The sequence below is a fragment of the Dipodomys spectabilis genome, unplaced genomic scaffold (genome assembly GCF_019054845.1).
Source record: "Dipodomys spectabilis isolate Male_0828 unplaced genomic scaffold, ASM1905484v1 ptg000054l, whole genome shotgun sequence".
Taxonomy (NCBI): domain Eukaryota; kingdom Metazoa; phylum Chordata; class Mammalia; order Rodentia; family Heteromyidae; genus Dipodomys; species Dipodomys spectabilis.
Window position 1 is genome coordinate 1074130 of NW_024870731.1, and position 15172 is coordinate 1089301.

Sequence of the window (15172 nt, forward strand, 5' to 3'; positions counted from 1 at the left end):
ATGGAGACATAGACTCTGGTGTTAAATTGTTCCATGGACAGTAGCCATAGGCAAGTTACTTAACCTCCTTGTGACACAGAGATGTTATAAAGGCTTAAGTCGTAGCCATAAGCACTTAGATGTGTGTCTGGTGCATGTGCACAAACACCTATATTTATTGAGCACTTGTGATTACTGCTAAAACATTCCTTTATCCTTAATTACACAAAGGGGTTTCAATTCAGCATAGCAATTTGAGTACAGTGCATCTTGATCATGTCATCCCTTCCAACCTTCTCCTCAACCTCTTGCAACAGTACTTTAAAAGAGCTACAATGTGTCCAGCTTGAGTCAGGTTCACAGCAGGACACCCACCCACCATATGCCTCATTGTGTTGTGGTTGTTGAACCAAAATAAATCTTGCAAAGATAACAGACCGCATAAGGAATGTAAATGAAAGCATTTACAGTTTTTGTTCCTCCCAGTTTTAGCAATTCCACTCAAGCTGAGGTATTCACTGAATGCAGGCAACTGCCACAAGCAGAGGTCTCAACTGCCCGCTCAGCCCGGTCCACCGGGTTCCCCTTCCAGGGCAAAGGTCTCCCAACATCTCCAGGGAATTCCTTCCCACCCTTCCCCCCCCCCTGCGGAACAACCCACCCGCATCCTCCATTCTGATTGGCCCTCTCACCTAGCTCGCAGGCCCTCCCTCATCCAATCGGAATAGCGCCCGTTGAGCTGAGCCGGCCACCGTAGAACACCACAAGACCCGCAAAGAGAATCGGCGGTCAGGCCATGAATTTGGGTTCGTCGGGGCGCAGAGGGTGGTCGCGAGTGGGGCTAGGTTGGTGCTGGGTGGTTTTCGGCGCCGGCGCCCCGGGCCTAGCTCCCACGGTGGCGAGGCGGGGGGTGGAGGGGAGTGGGGAGGGCGCTCGGTCTCCCCACCCCGCAGGCCGCGTGCTTCCTTCCCGCCTCTGCTGGGAGCTGTCGCGGAGCCGCTTTCTGTGCCGTTATTCGCCGCTGACGCAGCGGGAGGAGAGGGGCAGCGGGAGAGGCGAGCTTGGCGGCCTCGCGGGGAGGAAGCCGGCCCGGACCCCCGCTCCTCGCTCACCTTGTGGTGAGGAGCTTAGCACTGGTGCGTGGGAGTCCCGGCGGGAGTTAACAGCGCCCAGCCTCTAGCGGCCTCGCTGCGGATCCCTGCGAACCACCAACCCGACCTCACCAAGCGGGTGCAGCCGATGAACGAATGCTGTGCTGTACAATCAGGGATTTGTAAATCAGTCCACGCCTCAGTGAAGTGCAGAATTGAGAGGAGTTTCAGGCAACATCTCTTTTTGTTTGGTTAAGTTTCACCAGCACAAACAGGATCTGCCCCACAGAAACACTTCTAATTCCTTCCTTCTTTCCTGTGTATTACCTTTAATTTTTTAATTTTTATTCTTTTTTGGTGCTGGTGCTAGGATGTTGAGTTCAGACCTGGGATTTGCCCTTTAGATTTTTAGAGCAAGGCTGCCACTCTACCATTCGAGCCACAGCTTCACTTCTGGGTTTTTTGCTTGTTAATTGGTATAAGAGTCTCGCAGACTTTCCTGCTTGAGCTGGCTTCGAACCGTGATTCTCAGATGTAAACCCTCTGAATGGCTAGGATTACTGGTATGAGCTTTTAGCGTCGGTTACCATAAACAAATACTGAGGTAAGCCGGAGGCCGGTTGCTCAGGCCTGTAATCCAAGCTCCTCAGGAGGCTGAGACCTGAGGATGCGGTTCAAAGCCAGCCCGTGCAGGAAAGCCCGTGAGACTCTTATCTCCAATTAACCACTAGAACACCGGAAGTGGTGCTGTGGCTCAAGCAATAGAGCGCTCGCCTTGAGCTGAAGAGCTCAGGGACAGTGCACAAGTGCAGACTTCAAGCCCCACGACCGACCAAAAAAAAAACCCCCACAAATACTGAGGTAAAATTTGTATTCTCTACCTGGGCAAAGCTGTAAATTTCGCTTTTGTAATCTGACCTTTCCCAGCCCTTCTCTTTTGAGACTGGATTTGGTTTTCTATCTGCCTTTTGTCTCAAAATAGTGTTGGCACATTTTTTTTCCCTCCACTTTTTTTTTTTTTTAACAATATGCTACTTTTATTTCTAGTGTAATTTTTGTGTAGGACTGTAGCAGGTGCACAAGTGTTGTTGGTAGTACCCACCATTTTTTATGCTCATGCTTTTGGCATTGATCTATCATAGTAGCCAATGTGTATTGTCGTGATAGTAGCAAAAGAGTTAGTAAATGTGAATATGTATTATTCAAAATATCTTTTTAAAGTGGAACTCTATACTCAAAAACTAAAACTTTGTGACATTAGCAATTATTTTCAGGACTCCACAGAATGTTAGCCAAGAGAGATCATTATGAAACCAATAAATGTTAGCTAGATCTGCCTTGTTCCATTGCCTACTTGAAGAGCTTAGTAACAGCATTATTTTTTATTTTCAGTCTAGAGCTACAAGTTAAAGGATAGTATGGAACCTGTTGCTGGTGGCTCATTCCTGTAATCCTAGCTTCTCAGGAGGCTGAGATCTGAGGATTGCAGTTCAAAGCCAGCCTAGAAAGTCCATGAGACTCATTTCTAATTAACCCAGAAAACCGGAAGTGTAGCTCAAAGATTGCTAGCTTTGTGTGAATAAACTCAGGTACAGTGTCCAGGGACTGAATTCAAACCCCACAACTGATCCAGAAAAATAGTATGATAACTAATTATTGCTTACCAACTATAAAAATGAGATTGCATTTTGAAGATGACAAATTCTTGGATTATTGAAAAGTTGTTTTTTTTTTAATTTTTTTGGGGGTCCAGTCATGGGGCCTGAACTCTGGGCCTGGCGCTGTCCCTCAGCTCTTCAGCTCAAGGCTAGTGCTCTACCACTTGAGCCACAGCACCACTTCCGGCTTTTTTCTTTTTGCTTATGTGGTGCTGAGCAATGGAACCTAGGGCCTTATTCATGCAAGGCAAGCGCTCTACCACTGAGCCACCTCCCAGTCCCTATTGAAAGTTTTTAAGAAAATTTTTCCTCCCTGTAGTTTTCCTGTGGAGTGAAAAACATTTTAAATTAAAAGACTGTTCTGATATGTACAATATTCCTATCCTATATTTTCAAAGGAATAGATATACTTTCAAAGTTCAGGCTATTTAAAACATTGCTCTTTCTTAATAATGACACACCTTTTTTCATGTTGCAGAGATGGTTTAAAGTTGGAAACTGAACTGCTGGATGGAAAATCCAAGATAATATTATCTCTATATGGTATGCTGTGTAACTGGAAATCTGAAATATTGACTTCAAAATTCCTACATAAAATTTATGATATTTAGCAATATTATTTACTTGAAATAAAGTGATATTTAGATACATTGAAAAAGCTGTTTTCCCCACTTCTTCAAATTCATTTTAGCCAAGTAAAGTCAAAAGACATCCGTGCTTTCTGCTGTCAGTTTTCAGATGCATAAAATTTAGTATTATGATAGATTTCATGTGTAATGTGTATTGGTTCTCTGTTTGCTTATGTTCTTGGTTATAAGTTTAAGTGAAACCAGTTAGCATGGCTATTTTTCTCTGCGGGTGAAGTTACAGACTTGTAAAGTTGTCTTGCCAGAGATGGGATTTGCTAAGTATTTGTGACAGAAAAGAAAGCAAAAAATGGAAAAATAAGGTTTAAGATTGTTAAGAAGGGAAATGGGAGCCAGAGAAATGTAGTATCAACAGATTACACACCCTAGTCCAGATGAAGATTGTTGGAATTGGGATATGGGAGGAAGTGAGTTGGAAAAAAATTAGATGATAGTCTTTCAATAATTGAAATTGAGGTTATGGACAAGCTACAGTTGTGGGCAGTTACAACGTCAAGATAAGAGAAAATCGTTAGGGTGTAGTACACGTCTTAATCGCAGCACTCTAAAGGCAGAGGTAAAGTATTAGGAGTTCTAGGCCAGCTTGGGCTGCATCATGAGACCCTGTCTCAAACAACAATGACAACCACAAAAGTTTATTTTTCCAAGACAGCAGTACATGAAAAAAATAAACAGTTTTTTTTTTAACAGATGGGAAATAAGAGCAAGATTACAAAATGTCCTTTAAGAACAAAGCACACTGGACACCTTCTAAAGTCAACACAAAATTCTTATATTTGGAGTGAAAAACTTGCAAAAGATGACAGTTGGTTCAGAAACGTCACAGTCAAAAAGTGAAAAGAATAGAATGACAGTTACACGCACTAAGGATTTATATAAGCAGTATGAAGATGAAGACTGTCTTCATATCCAAACAGAAGTATCATCTTTAACCCCTAAAGAAGACTGGAAACACCATAAATCCATGTTTAGTAATTAAAGAGAAGCCTCATAAAAAACACGACAGAACTGAAAACATGAGTAGCAGTTTGGTGTGTCTAACACAAGACCAACTACAACAGATTTTGATGAGTAGTATAAACCAAGGAAATGGATCTGTTTCTCTGACTAACAGTGAAAATGATGAGAAAACAAGTAAGATTTTTCTGTTTTGTTGAATATTTTTTCAGTATGTACTTTAGATTTTCTGATTGATTGGCTTTTATATAACTGCCTCTTCAATTTCAATTTAACATCTTTAAAAATTAATTATCAAAAGTAAAATAAAAATGATCTGTTATCTGAAATTTCTTTTGTAGTTATGCCATAGTTTAGATTAGTGCTCAAAGTATCCTTAAGAAAACTAGTTTCTGTGTACTCCATTAAATATGTTAATACTAGCAGGGTGCTAGTGATTCACCCCTTTAATCCTAGGTATTCAAGAAGCTGAAATCTGAGGATCATGGTTTGAAGCCAGCTGGGGAAGGAAAGTGTGAGATTCTTATGTCCATTAAACTCAGAAAAAGCCAGAAGTGGCGCTGTGGCTTAAGAGGTAGACTGCTAGCCTTGAGCAAAAAAAGCTTAAGGACAGCACTGGGGCTTGAACTCAGGGCCTCATGCTCTTGCAGCTTTTTTTTGCTGAGGTCTGACACTCTACCACTTGATCCTCACCTGGCTTTTTGATGGATAATTGGCAATAAGAATCTTATGGACTTTTTTGCCTGGGCTGGATTTGAACTGTGATGCTGAGATCTCAGTCTCCAGAGTGACTAGGATTACAGGTGCAAGCCACCAGTGCCTGTCTCTATGGTACCTTTTTGTTTTTTAATATGAGCAATGCTACAATGGACATATTTGTACACAGGTTGCTCTCCTTTAGTAAAATGGCAAGACTCCCTCCCTATGGCAATTCATATTTGAGGTTTAGCCATGGGTTCTGGACTCTTTTCCAGAAGAGATATTTCCATCAAGAATACATGAATATTCACTTCTACAGACCCTGCCTACACGTGCCATTTTCAGTCCTTTGAAACCGTGATAAACTATCAGTGTGCCATCTTTTGGATCAATTTCTTTGTGTATTCCTTTGAATGTTTCTTTAGAATATCTCCAAGTCTTACCTGTTCATGTTTTTTGTTTATATTTCTATAGGGCTTGTCTATATGTAGATATAGACAAGAGATACTACACATTTAGAGATATTTGATAATAATACTTTTTTCCACTTTCTTTCTATAGGAAAATAAAGATGGTTTCAGTTTGATTTATATAGTGGAATCTATTGATATTTTAGTAAGTTTTATATTTTCCTCTTAAACTAAAAAAACAATTCTGTTATATAGATTTTTGGGGGTGTATCTCATGCCTCTAAGAAGAGGCAGAAGAATAAACAGGAGGCAGAGATAGGAGGATGGAAGTTTGAGGCCAGGCCAGGCAAAAAAGTTAGTGAGATCCTATCTCTACAAACTAGCTGGACATGGTAATTATATACCTGTAATCCTATCTACACTGGCCACAGAAGTAGGAGGGTAGATGGCTAGAGACTTGATTTAAGTGGTAAGGAAGGTGTAAGGCCCTTTATTCAATCCATAGTACCGTGTAAAAATATAGATAGTAAGGTTTTGTTTTGAGGCTGATCTTGAGCAAACATTTGAGACCCAAAAAGGGGAAAGGATCCTAAATCGAAGCCCTAGTACCGGAACACACACACACACACCAGTGCAATATTCATCATGAGTATTTAATTCCTAAGACATGAGGGAGAAAATTAGCGACTCTCAAATTTAACTTAAATAGGAGTCACCAAGAAGTGTTGTTAAGGGGTTTGTTAAGGGTTTGTAATCCAGTAACTGCAAATTGGTCGGGGAATAGATTTCCGATTTCACCCGGTGAGGTTGATGGTCTTTGGATTCCACCAGAAGGAGCCAGGCTTTAACTGTGGCAAGGGGAAAACATTGGTGGTCTTGGGGAGTGATTATTCTAACTCCACTTAAATGGCCACGTGCTTGCAAACTTGCTTCTCTTTCTCCTTAAACTCCAACTTCGTCTTCTGGAAAGTAAGAGACTGACACAGCTCATTTTAAAAAAGAAAATGAGTCAGCATTCATGGAGCAACATCCATCCACCTCCTGGCCTTCGAGAATACGTGGCTGAAGAACTTTAAGGCATAGTATGAAATGTTCTCACAGCCTTGTGGGGCAGGGTGAAAGATTAAGTGGTCTTTTGGGCAGGAATATTTCCGCGCTGACCTGGTTAGCAATTCTTTCTAGTGTTGGCTCCTTCAGTCTTTTCTCCATATGATTGTTTTATTTTGTTTTTTGAGGAAGAATATTGCCCAATATAGTCTTCAAAATATGAACTCCCAGGTTCTGAAAAAGGCGAAGTGGGGTGGTGGAAGGGGAGATTTGGAAGGGGAGATACCAGATCAGAACACAGGAGAGCTGGGTTTTCTACTGGCTTTGACATGGTTGGTTTGCATGCATAAAATTTTCTGGTTTCATTTTTTCAAGTGCAGAATGGAAAAGATAACAGAGCTTTACCTTCCCCAGAATGAAACAGGAATAAAAAATTTTTCCCAGAGGGGTCTTCTATCTTCTTTGAGTACCTGTGATATCTTTGATCTCTCACAACCTACCATATACTGACTTGGTTTTTCCAGTTTTCAAGTAAATTCCCACAAATTGTTTTCTGCTAACTGCACAAAATAAAACACAAAGAGGCTGTGGGCATTTTTGGAGCGCCTGGAAGTCAAGAAGCTGAATTGTACTCATGAATACTGTATGGGTGGACAGTATGGGAGCATGCTGCTGTGGGATAGGAAAAGGTTAAGCGTAGACCAGACTTAGCAGTTACCACTCAGGATTAGAGAAAGGGAGGCCAACATTTCTTAAGTGTGAATTAGCTCACTTTTCTTGCCTCAGCCCTGTGAGATGGGAATTATTCCTAACTTTTTCCAGGAACATCAGTCATCCATTTGCTTACATTTCACAACTTGAAAGAGTAGAACAGAGTCCAAACCCACAATTAGACCTTCAACTCTCCACCTCCACCCCATCTCCTGAGCAAAGCAGATGTGCTTCGAGGTGAAGACAGGACTGGAGCTGTTGACCTGACCTCTGTATGCCTCAGTTTCCCCATCTGGATCAATAACAGTGGCTTGGTGAGTGGGACGGTGTTATATCACCCAGAACTAGCTCTTCATAAATGCCTAACACATAGCAAGCATTGTTCACCTTCCCCCTCCCACCCCCTCCCCCCGCAGGGTTTTCCGTGACCTTGCTCCTTTGAAGAAGCCCACACTGGCTGGCAAAAGTAGCCCCACCCCAAGCCCAGTCCTATCCATGCGGGGTGACTACGTTCTCAGGAAAAGGGGCACCTTTGGGCGTCATCGTTGCCCTTTTTCATAGCAGGTATGGGAAGGGAGTTGACTGAGGGCTAGTAATTCCTACTCGGAACCCAACCATTTTCCATTTGGCCACTATGACTGAGGCTCAGTTTCCCCACTTTCGCTTCACTGGGGAGACTTGATAAGGGAGGTGTACGGGGAGCTTGGTACTGAGCCAGCTCACCACAAAGGCTCTGCAAACCAGAGCTTTGAGCTCCCAATCACCCCCCGCCCCCCACTCCATCCCCCACGCTCCCACCTGGGGACTGTCTTGGCTGGGATCATAGACACACAACACAAAACAGAGCAGTCTGCAACAAGTAGTTTTTATTTATTTTTGGTGGTGGTGGTGTGTGGGGATGTCAGCACAGTGCTGGGACACTCCCCGTCCTGTGATCTCTGCCCCTCTTAAATGACCTCACCCCATCACCATCACAGACCCCTACCCCAGGCTCCTCAGTAGTATCAGACTGTCTCCACCCTCCCTCCAACAAAAATCCTGGCCTCTCAGCTGCAGAGCGCTTATTTCACCCCATAAAGTCAGCTAATGCTTACCATATGTGGCCGAGCATCCGCGCCCATCCCCACTGCCCTTCCTCCCCCAGATCCCCAGATCCGCCTCACGATCCCCGAGGCAGCGAGCAGGGCGGCTCCCGCGCGCGAGGAGGGGCGTGCCCACCTGCTCTCCGCCCAAAGATCCCAGAGGATCTGTGCGTCTCGCCGCACCTGAGCCTCCCCACCTGGTGCCGCCCTACCTGGTGCCTGCTCGCCCCAGAGTAGCGGTGGAGGAGGCGCCGCCCTGCCTCGCGCTCGCTCGCCGGGCCCAGCTCCGCCGGGGAGAGCGCGTGCGGAGACGGCGCCGACTGCAGTCCCCGCTGAGGGTCCCTAGGGGGCGCAGCCGGCGCGGGAAGCCGCCAAGAACCTAGCGCTTCGTCGGCGCGAAATTGCAAGCGGGCGGGCGTGGCGAGTTTGAAAACAGGCGAGCTCCGAGCGGGTGGGGGCGAGGTCCAGACGCGGAGCCAACCAATCAGCGCCGGGCGCCGGCGCGGGGGCGCGTGTGACTGGGCTGTGACTGGGGCGCGGTGGCCGCCAGGCGAGAGCCAGCGCGCGGGCGGGCTCACTTTCTCCTCAGCACCGGGCGGGGGCGGCAGCGGCGATAGCAACCGCGGCAGCGGCCGAGGCCGCGGCAGTGGCGGCGGCTTCTCTTCAAACGCCAGCGGACCCCTCGGAGAACGCTGCGGGCCCGGCGTTCCGGCCGCGGGGCGGCGGCCTCGAGGAGCGAGGGCGGCGTGCCGGGCATTTCTCTTCCCCGCTGACAACTTCTCCTCAGCCCGCCTCGCCGCCCGCCCCTGACGGGGACCGGGACGCCGCCCCTCAGCCCCGCTCCCGCGAGGGGCGGCCGCCCGCGTCCCCAGCCCGCCCCGCGACGCCTGGGGGTGGCGGCTCCTCGTTATGACGCGGGGCGCCCGGCCCTCGGCGGCGGCGGCGGCGGCGGCGGCGGCTCCTGAGTGCGCGGGCCGGGGGCGGTCGCAGGGGACCCCGAGTGCCCGGGGCCCCGCGCGGCACCTCAGATCGCCGGCCGGGGCTCGGAGCGGCGGGCGACAAAGTTCAACCCGGGCGGACGCGGATGGTGGGCGCTGCTGCTGGCGCTCCAGCTGCACTTGTTCCGGGCGCGGGGCGCGGGCCGGGCCGGGGGGACTCCACTGGTGGGCGCCGGCCCGCATGGGGGGCGCCGCGTCTGGGGCGCGGCGTGGCCAACTTTGCGAGCGCCGGTCTCGGGCCGTTCGCGGTCTGCCTCCCCGAGTGCCCGGGTCCGGTCTGCCGACAGCTGAAGGCTTAATGCGGGGTGTCTTTGAATCCACGCAGAGATCCGAGGCGAACTGAGCTCGCTAGAGTCCGCACCCCCGCCCCTCCTCTGCGGCCTGTTTTCTTTCTTTTTCTTGTTTTAAACGAAGCTGTGCAAAAATCTTTTAAAGTTGGGACCCTGCCCCCGGCTCTTTGTGAGAAAGCCGAGCCGGGTCCTGTTGCACGGATTAAACGCGGGCTGATTCGTATCTGAGTCCGTTGTGCACCGCAGAGGAGAGGCTTGTTAGCAACGAGTGACATCCGCGACGGACTTCAAATACCAAGTGCCAGCCACCTCCACGCCGCCCTCTGTCCCTCCGTCTCCCCAGGGCGACATCCTTCCTGATCCCTACCACCACCCCTTCCCCCCACTCTGCTGCTCCACCCCAAGTGGGTGCTTACTGTAAGGTCGGTGGAGCAAAACTTTGAGAGCCTGCCTTTAGGCTCTGCCGCTGCGCTTGTATTTTCGCCCTCTGTTGGCTTCTGTTTAGAGCACAGCACTGTGGTGGAAAATGGGGAGAGAAGAACCGCCGCTTCCACATGACCTTTCGGAAACCAAGGTGGAACCGCATTCCCTCCCCCCAAAGCCGGTTTACCCCTCTGAAACCTGTGCCATTCCATCGCCGGTTTTCACTGGTCTTAAGAAAAAGAAGTAAGCATGTATTTAGTATGCCTTTTTTTTTTTGAGGTGGGGGGTCATTATAAAAGACATCAGTGAACCTGTGTTGCTCCTGACAGTTTACTTTGGTGTCCATGACCTGTGTCCTGTTATATCACTAGCACGGTAAGGAACTGGGTTCTCTGAGTCTGAGGAAGGATGGGAGCGAGTGTTAAACTTAAATTAGCAGTGTCCTGTGTCACCTAAAGATGATTTATGAGTGGTAACAAATAATGATCTGAATATGATGCCATTTTATAGATCTGGATTCAAAATTAGGATCAAGTGTCTTTGCAGCTAATAACTTTTATTTATTTTTGTTGGTCTTGGGGCTTGAACTCGGCTTGGGCGCTGTCCCTCAGCTCAAGGTGAGCGCTCTACCGCTTGAGCTACAGCACCACTTCTGGTTTTCTGGCGGTTTATTGGAGATAAGGCTTACGGTGTTTCCTTACTGGGGCTGGCTTTGAACCGCGATCCTCAGATCTCAGCCTCCTGAGCAGCTAGGATTACAGGCGTGAGCCACCGGCGCCCAGCTAACTTTTAAATTAATGCTTATCTCATGTTGTCTGAATTGTGTTTGGACTCCCCTTAAACTTTTCTAAGTGCCTCTTTTCATATTGTGCTTTATGGGTTAATTTAATTTCCTCCATTACTTGTAAAAATTTTTACTTCATGTTGTGCTGCTCTTCTGTTTAATAACTTTAGTGGAAGAAAAACATTTATTGAGTCACTTTGCAATCTGGGATCTGTAGATTGTTAGGAGAAAGCCAAGTTCAAGTGAAAAAATTTTAATCAGTTAGGATGACCTGTTGATTAGAAAGTGTTTATTAAGTCCATTAAAATTTTATTTATGGGCTGGGAAGGTGGCTCAGTGGTAGAGCGCTTGCCTTGCATGCCTGAGGCCCTGGGTTCGATTCCTCAGCACCACATAAGCAAAAACAAAAAAGTCGGAAGTGGCGCTGTGGCTCAAGTGGTAGAGTGCTAGCCTTGAGCTGAAGAGCTGAGGGACAGCGCCCAGGCTCAGAGATCAGGCCCCAGGACCAGACCCCCCCAAAATTTTTTTTTATTTATATATTTAAAGTTATATGCATATTGCAGTAAGACTTATACATTAAAAAACTTGTGCATGAATTTGGGTATGCATGGGGTATTGACCAGTGTCTTGAAGTAGATTATTGAACTAGATTATAAGAGTTCAGGTTTTTTAACAGTTCCACTTTGAGGCTACATGAAGTACTGCATTCTTTTTTTTTTGGGGGGGGGGTGCGGTCGTGGAGCCTGAACTCTGGGCCTGGGCGCTGTCCCTCAGCTCTGCAGCTCAAGGCTAGCGCTCTACCACTTAAGCCACAGTGCCACTTCCGGCTTTTTTTTTCTTTTTGCTTATGTGGTGCTGAGGAATCGAACCCAGGGCCTCGAGCATGCAAGGCAAGCGCTCTACCACTGAGCCACCTTCCCAGCCCCAGTACTGCATTCTTATAATTGGAATGTTCATGAAATCTCTAATTAAAAAAATTGTTTAGCCATTGTTATTGAGGAATCTTCCTTTTATTTTTACTAGTATCTCTTATATAGTTTATGAAAGTATACAGATCTTTTAGTGTAAAATTTCAAATAGGCTGTCACAGATTCTAAATTCTTTGACAGTTTTCTGTTCTCTGTGCTCTGTGAAATATGTAATATATCCATCACTTTTTTATATCATATTGAAAATTCATATTACCGAGGAGATGTCACCATTTGACAAAAGCTCATGTATCTTGAAAATGAAAATTCTGGTGCTGCTATAGAGATTTCTGATGGGTTGATGAGTTGGTCATATGCAAAGGAATACATTCTCTTGAATCTTAGCAGAGCAATTGTATCATTGTCGACAGAATAGTTACCACTAAGTTGGAGTTGGTCTACGTATTTTATTACTATGTAGCTAGGAGAATCTGTTCCTAATTCTCATTAAGCATTTTCTTCTAATGGCACTTCATGTGGGTAGGCTTGTTTCTGACATCTTGGGAGAAAATAAGGGCAACATATGTTTAGTACAAGTTACATATATATTTGTTGAAGTTGTAAGAAGGTCTCTGTAATGGATGATTGTGTGAAACACCAGATTCAGGTCTTCCAGAATGTAACTTTAATAAACTGGAGTTTCTTTTTTTTCCTATAAGGTAACAAAAATTCCTGTTGTATACTCTGCTTATTGGTGTGTGTGTGTTTAGTTGCTTGTGACATCGCTGGATTCCTAAAAAGCCTTCAAGGCCTTGGCTTTCTGGAAGCCAAAGGCAGATGGCAATGCATGCTTTCTTTCAGCTGTCCAACAAGAAGCTGAGTGTGAGTGGTTTAGAAAGATGAACTCTCAGGCCTCCTAAGTATCACATGTGAAGTCTTGGTGCCTGGACATTTTTATAGCTTGTAGATTCTGGTCCTGTTCAGTTTACCTCATAGACTGTGCTTCTTTGTCAGGCTGAGGAGAGGAATGCCTTGAGTTCTGTTTCTCATCTAGAGTTGGCGTCCTCCCCATCCTCCAGTCACTTCATTCAGTAGCTTCCCATGGGTGTGTTGAAGCTACAGGGTTCCAGCTGCTTTTGTGTGAACCACAGCTTACTTTCCAGATGATTGTCATATACTGACATCTGTGAACTTCTATTACTCCGCTTTTCCCCACTCTGATTTCCTGAGAACTCTCTACCAAACTTGGTTGCATGTTGTAATCGGCTGAGAACTTGAAACACTTGTTGCCTGGATCTCACTTCCAGAATCTGTTTAATTGACTGTAGGTTTGAGCCAAGGGGTAGAATATTGACACTCTTGATTCTGACTGTTTAAGTTTGAGACCCACTGCTTTACCTCTTCAGTGAGATCATATGCCTCCATTTCTCAGTCTCTCCCAACCTCCAAATTCCAGTGACTTCTATGGGCCTGTCTTCTGTGAGATCCAACTTCTTGATCTCACTATCTAATCAGCTTCTTTATCCCATGTTCTCTTTATTGCTACTGAAAGTGTTGAGCTCCTGCTTTGTGCTAGCCTGGGGTGTGCATCAGAATCACTAGTGAAATAAAAATAATGGAGTTACTTAGGTTCAGACCTGCTTGTTCTCAGAAGTATGCAATGGGAGAGGGAGGCTCTACAAGTAATTCTTGTTTCTTTGTATTGCCTTTCTTCTGTGCAGGCTAATCCCATAATCATGCCCTTCTACTGATTTCCTGCTGTCTGGAATACTTTTCTCAGATCATTTCCTAGCCATAGGTAAGCTCTCCTCATTAGGCTTTCCTGCCATTTGTCTGGTAGAGAAATTACAAAGCGGTGTTAATTGAGGCCACTGTAGATCTAGCTTTCTTTCGAGTCCTTACTGTTTTTCATTAATCTAGGAGCGCTTTGTTTCCTCTTTTCCTCTTGCCCTGTGTACACTTGGGAACTTGGGAGCTATATTTGAACTGGAACTTGGGCTTCAGACCACCTTGTTGTACTAGAGTCTTACTCTTAGTAAGTGCTCAGAAACTCACTGAATTAAATCTTATTAGACCATTGCATATTTAACAGATGGCAGCTAGTCATTTGGTTGGCAACTATCTTGTAAATCCAACAGTAAGCAATTATCACCTCTCCACAGTCTGTGTAACCACCTGTAGCGCTCCTTTAATGAAGCCCTTATGTGGTAAGCACTAAGGCTCATTCTTCACATAATTCCTGATACTGGCAGAGTTTTTATTCTCCTTTTACCTGTGGGGAAACTGAGGCACTGAGTTAAGTATCTGCCTGAAGCCCCAGGACTAGTAGTGGTGGAGCCAGAAAGAAAAGCCTTACTCAGAATTCTTGTGAACATAGCCCAAGGTTATAACCATTGGGCTGGAGTATCTCCCATGTAGTCGCTGCCATTGTTGGGGGAGGGGTAGATGGGGAGCAGTTTGAGCCATACTATAGGGAAGATGGTAGACTGTGTTTTCTAGCGTTACCTGACTTCATGTTTCAGGTCACCTTACTTACAGCAATGCTTGTGAGACAACAAAAAGTGAAGAATTTGGAAGAAAGAGGAATGTGTATAATTTTTGTGTATCCCTTCCCCCAATAAAGTGACTGTCAGTATTTTAAAATATTCCTTCTCATATTTTTTCATTGCATAACTTGCATTCCAACTGAGAGTGGGTTGTGGTAGCCCCTTTGGTAGTGATTCGATCACCTCCAGAGTAGGCCAATGTGACTAAACCATTTTTTGAGGAACATGTGGAAAATTCTTTTATCTGTACCCAAATGAATTTAATAAGACTCAAAGAAGTAGAGAATGTAAGGAGTAGACCTTTTGTTTGTTATTTTGCTTTAGCATGAGTTTTATTTAACAGGAGTTGAATTCAGCTACATACTGGAACGGTACCGAGACAGGAAGTTTTCTGAACCTTCAAATGTTGGGGTAGAACAAAGTGGAAAGCTGCAAGTTAAACTGGCATATTTGAAGTTATATTCTCTCTATTGTCTTTATATTTCCATTCTGAGGCCTTGGATTGTTTTTGTTGATATGTGGAATTTGGTGTTCCAGGTGGCAGACATTTACCATATGTAGTGTCTTTCTACTGACTTTCTGACCTTAGTTAGGGGTGTTCTGCAAGTAATAGACCAGTAATGTTGGCTGATTAAAACTGAGAATGAAATTGTCACAGAGGAGGAATCGTAGAATCTAGGTTTTGTCTGGGTCATGGCTCAACTTTTTCTAAGACATTAAAGTGGTAGTTTAAGTCAAAAGCATAAAAGTTGAATTGGGAGGGGGGATGAAAATGAAAGGTATAGTATAAAGAAGAGATTAAGAATCATTTAAAATTAAAAGAGATGTTAAAACAAGTTTTATTTGGCTCAATACTTCTAGCAAACAGTGATACATTCTCCATAAGGAAATTGAACACTTAAATTCATGTAGTCTTTATTATAATTAACTTCAACATTTCTA

General features: G+C 45.3%; 1 long non-coding RNA gene across 1 annotated transcript; it reads left to right on the forward strand.

The window, feature by feature from the left end:
• The first annotated feature begins 732 nt into the window (after positions 1 to 732).
• On the forward strand, positions 733 to 4835 carry LOC122107931. The gene is made up of 3 exons (XR_006147439.1): positions 733 to 785; positions 3207 to 3271; positions 4066 to 4835. It is a non-coding gene; the product is annotated as an uncharacterized LOC122107931 (long non-coding RNA).
• The last annotated feature ends 10337 nt before the right edge of the window (positions 4836 to 15172 follow it).